Source organism: Aegilops tauschii, chromosome 1 (genome assembly GCF_002575655.3).
Source record: "Aegilops tauschii subsp. strangulata cultivar AL8/78 chromosome 1, Aet v6.0, whole genome shotgun sequence".
NCBI lineage: Eukaryota > Viridiplantae > Streptophyta > Magnoliopsida > Poales > Poaceae > Aegilops > Aegilops tauschii.
In genome coordinates, this window is record NC_053035.3 from 263992204 (window position 1) to 264006411 (window position 14208).

The window sequence follows — 14208 nt, forward strand, 5'->3', positions numbered from 1 at the left end:
ACAGGTATCTCTGTCGGCAGCACCAGCCGGGGGTTGGAGCACTTGGCGTCCATCAGGTCCCACTTGCTCCTGAAGCCCTCAGCCTTCTTCCCAGCCTTCGAGATGGCGTTGGTCTTGTTGGCCGCGACGAAGCCAACGCACCCTGAGCAGGGGCCCTCCTTAAGCCGAAGGAAGAAGAAGTGGCGCAGTAGTGCCACGGACAGCATCACTCCAACGTACGCCTCGTAGTAGAAGGCGAAGATCGACAGGAGAAGGACGGAGTTTGGATGAAGATGGAGGGCATGGATCTTGTAGTGGCTAAGGACGGAGTAGAAGAAGTCGGAGAAAGGCGGAACCAACCTGGCAACGATGCTGCTCATGAAGAAGGGGTAGAAGGTGCTGCCCAAGGCCTCAGACTCGGCGGAGCCGACCCGGAGCGCAGTCTTCCTCTTCTTGTCACCCTCCGCCGTCATCAGGCACACGGCCGCAAGGTTCTTCTCCGACACGCTCAGCGCGTCGAGCGCGGGCTCGTACCAGGATGGCGGAGGAGTAGCCCGAGCCTTCTTGGGCGCCATCGACGGCAAGCTCGATGGAGGATCTGGACGGATCTGAAGTCTCTGGAAGGGAAGGGCAAGAAAGGAGATCCTGAGCAAGGCGAAGGAAGGCAATGAAAGCGATTATAGCCCGTGCCAGTCTTTTGTCAGTCGGGCAGTTGCCGAGGCAGCATGGGGAAGCGGAGACGCCCACGTCCAATCAATCGCCATGCATCAGACGGGGCCGCAGGCTGTTGGGGCCCGTGGCGGTCTGCACTTGCCCTTTGGCTTCGCCTCGAAGGCAAGTCCGAGCGCGCCTTGGGCCCGGGGGCTACTGTCGGCGTCCTGGGAACGGGGGTCCCCAGACTTGCCTGCCTACGGGCCACGGTGTGGCTCCACCAACAGCCCTGTACGGCCCATCTTCACCAGCAAACACTCAAGACCCTCGCGAGGCGGACGACGCAAGACCTCCTCGGGGGCGGCCTCACCAGGCTGGCTCGCGAGGGGTAGAGAGATCAAGGCAAGGGGCACCTCACGACCAGTGTCAGGCGGGCCCCAGCGCGCACAGTGTCCTCGTTCCTCTTTGGTGCTAAAGAGGCAAGCGCAGGCGAGCAGTCCCGAGGCATCGGGCAAAGGTTTCCATATCGGTGCAACGAGACCAAGACTAGCAGGACGGCAGGATGGAGGTCACCGTGGAGCCTAAGACGGCGTCACCACCAGAACCTTTGGCAGGCGAAGACCACCTTTAGTCAGGTTAACTTGTACTAGTTGCCCCCCTTCAAATTTGGCCGTTGTGGCATCCCTTCCCGCCAGCATTTGGGAAGAGGACCAGGGCCACTATAAATAGGGCTAGCCACCACAACGAGGGAAGAGACTGGTGTCGGTGTCAAAACCTGCGGATCTCGGGTAGGGGGTCCCGAACTGTGCGTCTAAGGTCGATGGTAACAGGATACAGGGGGCACAATGTTTTCCCAGGTTCGGGCCCTCTCTATGGAGGTAATACCCTACTTCCTGCTTGATTGATCTTGATGAATATGAGTATTACAAGAGTTGATCTACCACGAGATCGTAATGGCTAAACCCTAGAAGTCTAGCCTGCATGACTATGGTAATGAGTATCCCCCTCTCCGGACTAAGTCCTCCGGTTTATATAGACACCGGGAGGATCTACGGTTACACAAGGTCGGTTACAAAGAAAGGAATCTACACATTTGATCGCCAAGCTTGCCTTCCACGGCAAGGAGAGTCCCATCCGGACACGGGTAAAGTCTTCGGTCTTTGTATCTTCACAACCCATCAGTCCGGCCCATGGCTAACAGGCTGGACGCCCGATGACCCCTTAGTCCAGGACTCCCTCAGTAGCCCCTGAACCCGGCTTCAATGACAAGGTATCCGACGCGTAGATATGTTTTCAGCATTTCAAGGCGGGTTCCTCCTTCCGAACTCCAAGATAGTCTTCAGTCGCAATGGTCGTGTCCGGACTTGTAACACACATACCACACACAACCACAGAGGATATAATATTCCACGAGTTCAATGAAGGAAATATGCCCTAGAGGCAATAATAAAGTTATTATTTATTTCCTTACATCATGATAAATGTTTATTATTCATGCTAGAATTGTATTAACCGGAAACATAATACATGTGTGAATACATAGGCAAACAGAGTGTCACTAGTATGCCTCTACTTGACTAGTTCGTTGATCAAAGATGGTTAAGTTTCCTAACCATAGACATGAGTTGTCATTTGATAAACGGGATCAAATCGTTAGGAGAATGATGTGATTGACTTGACCCATTCCGTTAGCTTAGCACTTGATCGTTTTAGTTTACTGCTATTGCTTTCTTCATAACTTATACATGTTCCTATGACTATGAGATTATGCAACTCCCGATTACCGGAGGAACACTTTGTGTGCTACCAAACATCACAACGTAACTGGGTGATTATAAAGGTGATCTACAGGTGTCTCCGATGGTACTTGTTGAGTTGGCATAGAACGAGATTAGGATTTGTCACTCCGATTGTCGGAGAGGTATCTCTGGGCCCTCTCGGTAATGCACATCACTATAAGCCTTGTAAGAAATGCAACTAATGAGTTAGTTGCGGGATGATGCATTACAGAACGAGTAAAGAGACTTGCCGGTAACGAGATTGGGCTTGGTATTGAGATACCGACGATCAAATCTCGGGCAAGTAACATACCGATGACAAAGGGAACAACGTATGTTGTTATGCGGTTTGACCAACAAAGACCTTCGTAGAGTATGTAGGAACCAATATGAGCATCCAGGTTCCGCTATTGGTTATTGACCGGAGACGTGTTTCGGTCATGTCTACATAGTTCTCAAACCCGTAGGGTCAGCACGCTTAAAGTTCTGTGACGATCGATATTATGAGTTTATGTGTTTTGATGTACCGAAGTTAGTTCGGAGTCCCGGATGTGATCACGGACATGACGAGGAGTCTCGAAATGGTCGAGACATAAAGATTGATTTTTTTACGGCTATATTCGGATACCGGAAGTGTTCCAGGTAGTTTCAGAGAAAACCGGAGTGCCGGAGGGGTTACCGGAACCCCCCGGGGAAGTATTGGGCCTTAGTGGGCCTGAGGGGAGAGAGAGGGGAGCAGCCGAGGAGGTGGCGTGCCCTCTCCCATGAGGAGTCCGAATTGGACTAGGGGAGGGGGGTGCGGCCCGTCTTTCTCTCTCCCTCTCCCTCTCTTTCCTTCCCCCTTCCCTCTTCCTAGTTGGACTAGGAAAGGGGAGTCCTACTCCTACTAGGAGGAGGACTCCCCCCTCCTTGGCGGTCAGCCTCCCCCTTGCTCCTTTATATACGGGGGCGGGGGAGGGGGGCACCCTAGAACACACAAGTTGATCATTGATCTCTCTTAGCCATGTGTGGTGCCCCCTCCACCATAATCCACCTCGGTCATATCGTAGCGGTGCTTAGGCGAAGCTCTACGTCAGTAACTTCATCAACACCGTCATCACGCCGTCGTGCTGACGAAGCTCTTCCCCAAAGCTCTACTGGATCGTGAGTTCACGGGACGTCACCACGTGTGTTGAACGTGGAGGTGCCGTACGTTTAGTACTGAGGATCGGTCGATCGTGAAGTCGTACGACTACATCAACCGCGTTGTCATAACGCTTCCGCTTTCGGTCTACGACGGTACATAGACAACACTCTCCCCTCTCGTTGCTATGCATCACCATGATCTTGCGTGTGCGTAGGATTTTTTTTTGAAATTACTACGTTGACCAACAGTGGCATCCGAGCCAGGTTTATGCGTAGATGTTATATGCACGAGTAGAACACAAGTGAGTTGTGGGCGATACAAGTCATACTTCTTACCTGCATGTCATACTTTGGTTCGGCGGTATTGTTGGATGAAGCGGCCCGGACCAACATTACGCGTACGCTTACGCGAGACTGGTTCTACCGACGTGCTCAGCACACAGGTGGCTGGCGGGTGTCTGTTTCTCCAACTTTAGTTGAACCGAGTGTGACTACGCCCGGTCCTTGTTGAAGGTTAAAACATCACTAACTTGGCGAAATATCGTTGTGGTTTTGATGCGTAGGTAAGAACGGTTGTTGCTCAGCCCGTAGCAGCCACGTAAAACTTGCAATAACAAAGTAGAGGACGTCTAACTTGTTTTTGCAGGGCATGTTGTGATGTGATATGGTCAAGGCATGATGCTATATTTTATTGTATGAGATGATCATGTTTTGTAATGGAGTTATCGGCAACTGGCAGGAGCCGTATGGTTGTCGCTTTATTGTATGCAATGCAATTGCCCTGTAATTGCTTTACTTTATCATTAAGCAGTAGCGATAGTCGTAGAAGCAATAGTTGGCAAGACGACAACGATGCTACGATGGAGATCAAGGTTTCGCGCCGGTGACGATGGTGATCATGACGGTGCTTTGGAGATGGAGATCAAAGGCACAAGATGATGATGGCCATATCATATCACTTATATTGATTGCATGTCATGTTTATCCTTTATGCATCTTATTCTGCTTGATTGACGGTAGCATTATAAGATGATCTCTCACTAAATTTCAAGGTACAAGTGTTCTCCCTGAGTATGCACCGTTGCCAAAGTTCGTCGTGCCGAGACACCACGTGATGATCGGGTGTGATAAGCTCTACGTTCATATACAACGGGTGCAAGCCAGTTTTGCACACGCAGAAATACTCGGGTTAAACTTGACGAGCCTAGCATATGCAGATATGGCCTCGGGACACTGAGACCGAAAGGTCGAGCGTGAATCATATAGTAGATATGATCAACATAGTGATGTTCACCATTGAAAACTACTCCATCTCACGTGATGATCGGACATGGTTTAGTTGATATGGATCACGTGATCACTTAGATGATTAGAGGGATGTCTATCTAAGTGGGAGTTCTTAAATATGATTAATTGGACTTTAATTTATCATGAACTTAGTACTTGATAGTATTTTGCCTGTCTATGTTGTTGTAGATAGATGGCCCGTGTTGTTGTTCCGTTGAATTTTAATGCGTTCCTTGAGAAAGAAAAGTTGAAAGATGATGGTAGCAATTACACGGACTGGGTCCGTAACTTGAGGATTATCCTCATTGCTGCACAGAAGAATTACGTCCTGGAAGCACCGCTGGGTGCCAAACCCGCTGCAGGAGCAACGCCAGATGTTATGAACGTCTGGTAGAGCAAAGCTAATGACTACTCGATAGTTCAGTGTGGCATGCTTTACGGCTTAGAACCGGGACGTCAACGACGTTTTGAACGTCATGGAGCATATGAGATGTTCCAGGAGTTGAAGTTAATATTTCAAGCAAATGCCCGGGTTGAGAGATATGAAGTCTCCAATAAGTTCTACAACTGCAAGATGGATTAGAATAGTTCTGTCAGTGAGCATATACTCAAAATGTCTGGGTATAACAATCACTTGATTCAACTGGGAGTTAATCTTCCGGATGATAGTGTCATTGATAGAATTCTTCAATCACTGCCACCAAGCTACAAGAGCTTTGTGATGAACTATAACATGCAAGGGATGGATAAGACAATTCCCGAGCTCTTCGTGATGCTAAAGGTTGTGGATGTAGAAATCAAGAAGGTGCATCAAGTGTTGATGGTCAACAAGACACCAGTTTCAAGAAAAAGGGTAAAGGTAAGAAGAAGAGGAACTTCAAGAAGAACGGCAAACACGTTGCTGCTCAAGAGAAGAAACCCAAGTCTGGACCTAAGCCTGAGACTGAGTGCTTCTACTGCAAAGGGATTGGTCACTGGAAGCGGAACTGCCCCAAGTATTTGGCGGATAAGAAGGATGGCAAGGTGAAAAAAGGTATATGTGATATACATGTTATTGATGTGTACCTTACTAAAGCTCGCAGTAGCACCTGGGTATTTGATATTGGTTCTGTTGCCAATATTTGCAACTCGAAACAGGGACTACAGATTAAGCGAAGATTGGCTAAGGACGAGGTGACGATGCACATGGGAAATGGTTCCAAAGTCGATGTGATCGCGGTCGGCACGCTACCTCTACATCTACCTTCGGGATTAGTTTTAGACCTGAATAATTGTTATTTGGTGCCAGCGTTGAGCATGAACATTATATCTGGATCTCGTTTGATGCGAGATGGTTATTCATTTAAACTGAGAATAATGGTTGTTCTATTTATATGAGTAATATCTTTAATGGTCATGCACCCTTGAAGAGTGGTCTATTTTTGATGAATCTCGATAGTAGTGATACACATATTCATAATGTTGAAGCCAAAAGATGCAGAGTTGATAATGATAGTGCAACTTATTTGTGGCACTGCCGTTTAGGTCATATTGGTGTAAAGCGCATGAAGAAACTCCATTCTGATGGACTTTTGAAATCACTTGATTATGAATCACTTGGTACTTGCAAACCATGCCTCATGGGCAAGATGACTAAAACGCCGTTCTCCGGAACAATGGAGCGAGCAACAGATTTGTTGGAAATCATACATACTGATGTATGTGGTCCAATGAATATTGAGGCTCGCGGCGGATATCGTTATTTTCTCACCTTCACAGATGATTTGAGCAGATATGGGTATATCTACTTAATAAAACATAAGTCTGAAACATTTGAAAAGTTCAAAGAATTTCAGACTGAAGTGGAAAATCATCGTAACAAGAAAATAAAGTTTCTACGATCTGATCGTGGAGGAGAATATTTGAGTTACGAGTTTGGTCTTCATTTGAAACAATGTGGAATAGTTTTGCAACTCACGCCACCCGGAACACCACAGCGTAATGGTGTGTCCGAACGTCGTAATCGTACTTTACTGGATATGGTGCGATCTATGATGTCTCTTACCGATTTACCGCTATCATTTTGGGGTTATGCTTTAGAGATAGCTGCATTCACGTTAAATAGGGCACCATCTAAATCCGTTGAGACGACGCCTTATGAACTATGGTTTGGCAAGAAACCAAAGTTGTCATTTCTTAAAGTTTGGGGTTGCGATACTTATGTGAAAAAGCTTCAACCTGATAAGCTCGAACCCAAATCGGACAAATGTGTCTTCATAGGATACCCAAAGGAGACTGTTGGTTACACCTTCTATCACAGCTTCGAAGGCAAGACATTTGTTGCTAAGAATGGATCCTTTCTAGAGAGGGAGTTTCTTTCAAAAGAAGTGAGTGGGTGGAAAGTAGAATTTGATGAGGTAACTGTACCTGCTCCCTTATTTGAGAGTAGTTCATCATAGAAACCGGTTCTTGTGACACCTAGACCAATTAGTGAGGAAGCTAATGATGATGATCATGAAACTTCAGATCAAGTTACTACCGAACCTCGTAAGTCAACCAGAGTAAGATCCGCACCAGAGTGGTACGGTAATCTTGTTCTGGAGGTCATGTTACTTGACCATGACGAACCTACGAACTATGAGGAAGCGATGATGAGCCCAGATTCCACAAAATGGCTTGAGGCCATGAAATCTGAGATGGGATCCATGTATGAGAACAAAGTGTGGACTTTGGTTGACTTGCCCGATGATCGGCAAGCCATCGAGAAGAAATGGATCTTCAAGAAGAAGACTGACGCTGAGGGTAATGTTACTATCTACAAAGCTCGACTTGTTGCAAAAGGTTTTCGACAAGTTCAAGGGGTTGACTACGATAAGTCATTCTCACCCGTAGCGATGCTTAAGTCTGTCCGAATCATGTTAGCAATTGCCGCATTTTATGATTATGAAATTTGCCTAATGGATGTCAAAACTGCATTCCTGAATGGATTTCTAGAAGAAGAGTTGTATATGATGCAACCAGAAGGTTTTGTCGATCCAAAAGGTGCTAACAAAGTATGCAAGATCCAGCGATCCATTTATGGACTGGTGCAAGCCTCTCGGAGTTGGAATAAACGTTTTGATAGTGTGATCAAAGCATATGGTTTTATACATACTTTTGGAGAAGCCTGTATTTACAAGAAAGTGAGTGGGAGCTCTGTAGAATTTCTAATATTATATGTGGATGACATATTGTTGATTGGAAATGATATAGAATTTTTGGATAGCGTAAAAGGATACTTGAATAAGAGTTTTTCAATGAAAGACCTTGGTGAAGATGCTTATATATTGGGCATCAAGATCTATAGAGATAGATCAAGACGCTTAATTGGACTTTCACAAAGCACATACCTTTATAAAGTTTTGAAGAAGTTCAAAATGGATTAAGCAAAGAAAGGGTTCTTGCCTGTGTTACAAGGTGTGAAGTTGAGTAAGACTCAATGCTCGACCACTGTAGAAGATAGAGAAAATGAATAGTGTTCCCTATGCTTCAGCCATAGGCTCTATCATGTATGCAATGATGTGTACCCGACCTGATGTGTGCCTTGCTATTAGTTTAGCAGGGAGGTACCAAAGTAATCCAGGAGTGGATCACTGGACAGCGGTCAAGAACATCTTGAAATACCTGAAAGGACTAAGGATATGTTTCTCGTTTATGGAGGTGACAAAGAGCTCATCGTAAATGGTTACGTCGATGCAAGCTTTGACACTGATCCGGACGATTCTAAATCGCAAACCGGATACATGTTTATATGGAACGGTGGAGCTGTTAGTTGGAGAATTTCTAAACAAAGCGTCGTGGCGGGATCTACGTGTGAAGCGGAGTACATAGCTGCTTCGGAAGCAGCAAATGAAGGAGTCTGGATGAAGGAGTTCATATCCGATCTAGGTGTCATACCTAGTGCATCGGGTCCAATGAAAATCTTTTGTGACAATACTGGTGCAATTGCCTTGGCAAAAGAATCCAGATTTCACAAGAGAACCAAACACATCAAGAGACGCTTCAATTCCATCCGCGATCAAGTCCAGGTGGGAGACATAGAGATTTGCAAGATACATACGGATCTGAATGTTGCAGACCCGTCGACTAAGCCTCTCTCATGAGCAAAACATGATCATCACCAAGGCTCCATGGGTGTTGGAATCATTACTGTGTAATCTAGATTATTGACTCTAGTGCAAGTGGGAGACTGAAGGAAATATGCCCTAGAGGCAATAATAAAGTTATTATTTATTTCCTTACATCATGATAAAAGTTTATTATTCATGCTAGAATTGTATTAACCGGAAACATAATACATGTGTGAATACATAGACAAACAGAGTGTCACTAGTATGCCTCTACTTGACTAGTTCGTTGATCAAATATGGTTAAGTTTCCTAACCATAGACATGAGTTGTCATTTGATAAATAGGATCACATCGTTAGGAGAATGATGTGATTGACTTGACACATTCCGTTAGCTTAGCACTTGATCGTTTTAGTTTACTGCTATTGCTTTCTTCATAACTTATACATGTTCCTATGACTATGAGATTATGCAACTCCCGATTACCGGAGGGACACTTTGTGTGCTACCAAACGTCACAACGTAACTGGGTGATTATAAAGGTGCTCTAGAGGTGTCTCCGATGGTACTTGTTGAGTTGGCATAGATCGAGATTAGGATTTGTCACTCCGATTGTCGGAGGGGTATCTCTGGGCCCTCTCGGTAATGCACATCACTATAAGCCTTGCAAGCAATGCAACTAATGAGTTAGTTGCGGGGTGATGCATTACAGAACGAGTAAAGAGGCCTGCCGGTAACGAGATTGAGCTAGGGATTGAGATACCGATGATCAAATATCGGGCAAGTAACATACCGATGACAAAGGGAACAACATATGTTGTTATGCGGTTTGACCGATAAAGATCTTCGTAGAATATGTAGGAACCTATATGAGAATCCAGGTTCCGCTATTGGTTATTGACCGGAGACGTGTCTCGGTCATGTCTGCATAGTTCTTGAACCCGTAGGGTTCGCACGCTTAAAGTTCTGTGACGATCGGTATTATGAGTTTATGTGTTTTGATGTACCGAAGTTAGTTCGAAGTCCTGGATGTGATCACGGACTTGACGAGGAGTCTCGAAATGGTCGGGGAAGTATTGGGCCTTAGTGGGCCTGCGGGGAGAGAGAGGGCAGCTGCCCAGGAGGTGGCGCCCCCTCCCATGAGGAGTCCGAATTGGACTAGGGGAGGGGGGCGCGGCCCCTCTTTCCCTCTCCCTCTCTTTCCTTCCCCCTTCCCTCTTCCTAGTTGGACTAGGAAAGGGGAGTCCTACTCCTACTAGGAGGAGGACTCCCCCCTCCTTGGCATGCCCCAAGGGCCGGCCGGCCTCCCCCCTTGCTCCTTTATATACGGGGGCGGGGGGCACCCTAGAACACACAAGTTGATCATTGATCTCTCTTCGCCGTGTGCGGTGCCCCCCTCCACCATAATCCACCTCGGTTATATCATAGCGGTGCTTAGGCGAAGCCCGGCGTCGGTAACTTCATCAACACCGTCATCACGCCGTCGTGCTAATGAAGCTCTTCCCCGAAGCTCTACTAGATCATGAGTTCGCGGGACGTCACCGAGTTGAACGTGTGCTGAATGCGGAGGTGCCGTACGTTCGGTACTGAGGATCGGTCGATCGTGAAGACGTACGACTGTGTCAACCGGGTTGTTATAACGCTTCTGCTTTCGGTCTACGAAGGTATGTAGATAACACACTCCCCTCTCGTGGCTATGCATCACCATGATCTTGCATGTGCGTAGGAATTTTTTTGAAATTACTACGTTGACCAAAATCCAATCCGCTGACAACTTTTTGCAACATGACATCACATCTGCTCGGTCATAATTTCGAACCGTTTTTCGTCTGCCGCTCCACGTTTCGAGACGCGGTTGCCATTGGCACGTCTTGTCAAAGCAGAGACCGTTTCCCCTTATTGCGGGATTCTCATCAATACGGGCGTGGGTAACCCAACCGTTCCGTTTACACATCCCTTGGGAACAGGCGAGTTTTAAGGCGAGTGGGGAGGCGTTTCAATATTCACTGCCTTTATAAGGAGATAAGGATCCCCTTTCTTCACCCATGCCTTCTCTTCCTCTTTGTCCTTCCATTCTCGAGCTCCAGCGCCCAAGTTCCCATCTTCTCCTTCTCAAGGAAGCACTCAATCATGTCCGGATCCGAAGGCCAAGGCAAGTGGATGGTCTCCTCCTTCAAGGAGAAGGACATCACCTAGCTTCGGGCTGCCGGGTATCTGGCGAAAGGAATCGCCTACCGTCTGCCCACCAAGGGGCAAGTCATCCCCACCCCGAAGCCTACTGAGAGGGTAGTTTTCCTCCCTCACTTCGTCTGCGGATTGGGGTTTCCACTTCACCCCTTCGTCCGCGGACTGATGTACTATTACGGGCTAGATTTCCATGATCTAGCCCCAAACTCCTTCCTCAACATCTCGGCATTCATTGTCATGTGCGAGGCCTTCCTCCGCATCCATCCCCACTTTGTCCTATGGCTCAAGGTCTTCAACTTGAAGCCAAAGGTGGTGGATGGTCAGCACGCGGAGTGCGGAGGCGCCATGGTGAGCAAGATGCCCAACGTCACTTGGCCCACAGGCACTTTTGTGGAGACTGTCAAGGAGTGGCAGAAGCAGTGGTTCTACATCACAGAGCCACGCGGCGCCACTTGGGCAGCGGCTCCAGAATTTAAGGCCGGAGCTCCAATGCGGCTCACCTCCTGGAAGGAGAAGGGCCCCAACTGGTCGGCGTTAGATGAGCTGATAGCGCTGCAAACGCGAATTCAGAGTATGGTGGATAAAAACATCAAGCTCGTCGACGTGGTCTAGGTGATGCTGGTTCGCCGGATTCTCCCCTGCCAAAGCCGAAGCTTCCCTTTATGGGAATTCGATCCGGAGAAGCACCAGACCCTGGGGGGGCTCTTCGGAAATACTCACGAAGATGCCTGGAAGTTGCTCTTCAAGGGCAACGAGAAGCCGCCGGTCATAGATTCGGACCGTGGGCACGATCACACCCATCCCGCCAATGAGGTAAGTTCTCCTTTTCTTGAGGCGTACCTTCTACTTGTTTGTTCAAGGAGGATGCCTAAACTTTGCTGTATTTTTTTAGGTGTGGACGGAGAGAGCGGAGCGGATCCATAGCTCGGCTCCGCTGCCCGAAGAGCCAGTCATCCCACTCCTGGCGAAGATGCTAGTTCTGGCGCCCTATAGGCCACCGGAAAAGAAGGCCAAGAATAAGGCCAAGGGGGCCAAAGGTGGCCCCCGTCGCAAGGGCGCTTCGGATATGACGTCCGAAGACGAGTGACCCTTTCCTCCACCGTGAGGACGACGAGGAGGAGGAGGAGGAGAACAACCCTCCCCCTGATGAGGGAAAGAAGAAGAGGGCGGCCTCCATGAATCTGGAGGCGGAGGCGTCCAGGAAGGGGAAGGGCTCCTTTGCGGATAACTCCGCGTGGGATGTCGACAGTAGTCCGAAGCGACGCCCCCGCACTAAGCCTCGGGCTGCATCGTAAGTGCTAAGACTCATACATACCCATAAATCCAGCCTCTCCTCTTCATTGTATTGACATGATCAATTATGCTATTACAGTCCGGCCCACGACAGCTCCCAGCGATCCTCGTCAGGAGGTTCGTTGGATTCAAAGGCGATGGCCAGCGAGTCACCGCCGACCGCTCACTCCCCCAAGGCCAAGAGCGACGCCGAGGTGCTGTCCCGAAGGACTTTCCCAGGCCGGGGAGAGGCTCAGGAGGTGCCAGAAGGCGAAGCTTCAGTCGCCGAACACCAGGGGAATCAATCCCCATGGAGACTGGTGATGAGGGTCGTATTCAGTTCGGCCCTCAGCCGGATTCGATTCCGCAGACCGATACGGCTCCGGAATCCGGCGCGCAACCTCCTTCGAAAGAAGGGGGTATGCCTTTTCCGCCGGTGACCCCTGTCCAACCAGGGGCATCGGATAATCTGCTGGAAGCGGTGCGAGGCGCTTCCATTGTGGATGAGCACCGTGTTCTTATGGGCACGGTGATTGAAAGGGTTCAGTCTGCCAAGAGCGGACTAACCGAAGCCTGCAGCAGCCTGCTGACAGGCTTTGTGGTAAGTGACGCAAAAAGAGAAAATCCCAATATAGACAGTAGCCCCTGAGACACTGTCCGGTGTTCGGAAAGAAAAGCCGGACAGGGGATCAATCCCTTATTGCAGGAAACTAACTAAATATGTCTGAAATGAACACGCAGGCGTCGCTGCTGGCTGGGGTCTCGCATATGGCCAAAGTCTTCGGACTGCAGCAGAGATTGGAGCAGGCCGAGGAGGAGCTCGGCCAGGTGAGGAGGCAGCTCCAAGAGAAGCAAGGTATGTAATAACCTGTATTTATTCGAAAAAGAGTAAAATGATATGCATTGACCAAAGTTTCATGATATGTATAGAAGCCACGACCGAGGTCGAGGCCCTAAAAAAGGCTCTGGCCGAGGCCGAGGGGAAGGCTGTCAAGGAGCAGGCCGCCCGTAAGAAGCTCAAGGCCTGGGTCAACGAGGTCCAACAAGAGCTCCAGGACGCGGTGAGGAAGTGCGAGACCTTGGAGCGCGATGCATCGGCTCAAGAGACTGAACTCGCCAAGGCTCGTCAGAGCACGGAGACGACCCGGAGTGAGGCCCAGGGCGCGCTCCAGGAGATCCAGGAGGCCAGGAAGATCGCGGCGGGTAAGGCATTTGGTATGCAAAGCAAGTATGTGAAGAGGAAGTTTGTTTTACTAACCCGGATTCGGAGTTCTCCAGGGGCTTTTGCTGATCTGCCACATAGTGTGTCCGATGCCGCGGAGTTCTTCCGAGCCGAAGAAGGGAGCTCCACGGAGAAGCTGTTCTGGTCGCAATATCTTGCGCCAGAACATCTGGTGCCCTTCAGCGATCAGCTAAAACAGCTGGTCGAGCTACACAGGGTGGCCGAACTGGCCATGAAGGATTTAATAATCCGGCTGTGGCCAGCCGAAGCTATACTCGGCAGTTACTTCGGCCTCGTGAAGCGGCTGGTGGATGCCTATCCTCGGCTGGACGCCGTCAAGCGGTCCGTCAGCATCGAGGGCGCGCGTATGGCCTTCGCCCGCGTCAAGGTCTGGTGGGCGAAGATGGACACCATCAAGATTGTGATCGAGGGGCTGCCCGAGGGCAAGGAGCACCGCACATGTAAGGGCATATTCATGCCTAAGATATTTTGGTGATTGATGACAATTCTTTTGCGGACTAATCGTGTGCATTGAGTTTTTCAGAGATTCATCCTTTGGCACGAGACGATTCCCTCCCCTCGGAGTTTGAAGCGAAGACGGTGTAGTACTTTCAAATTAG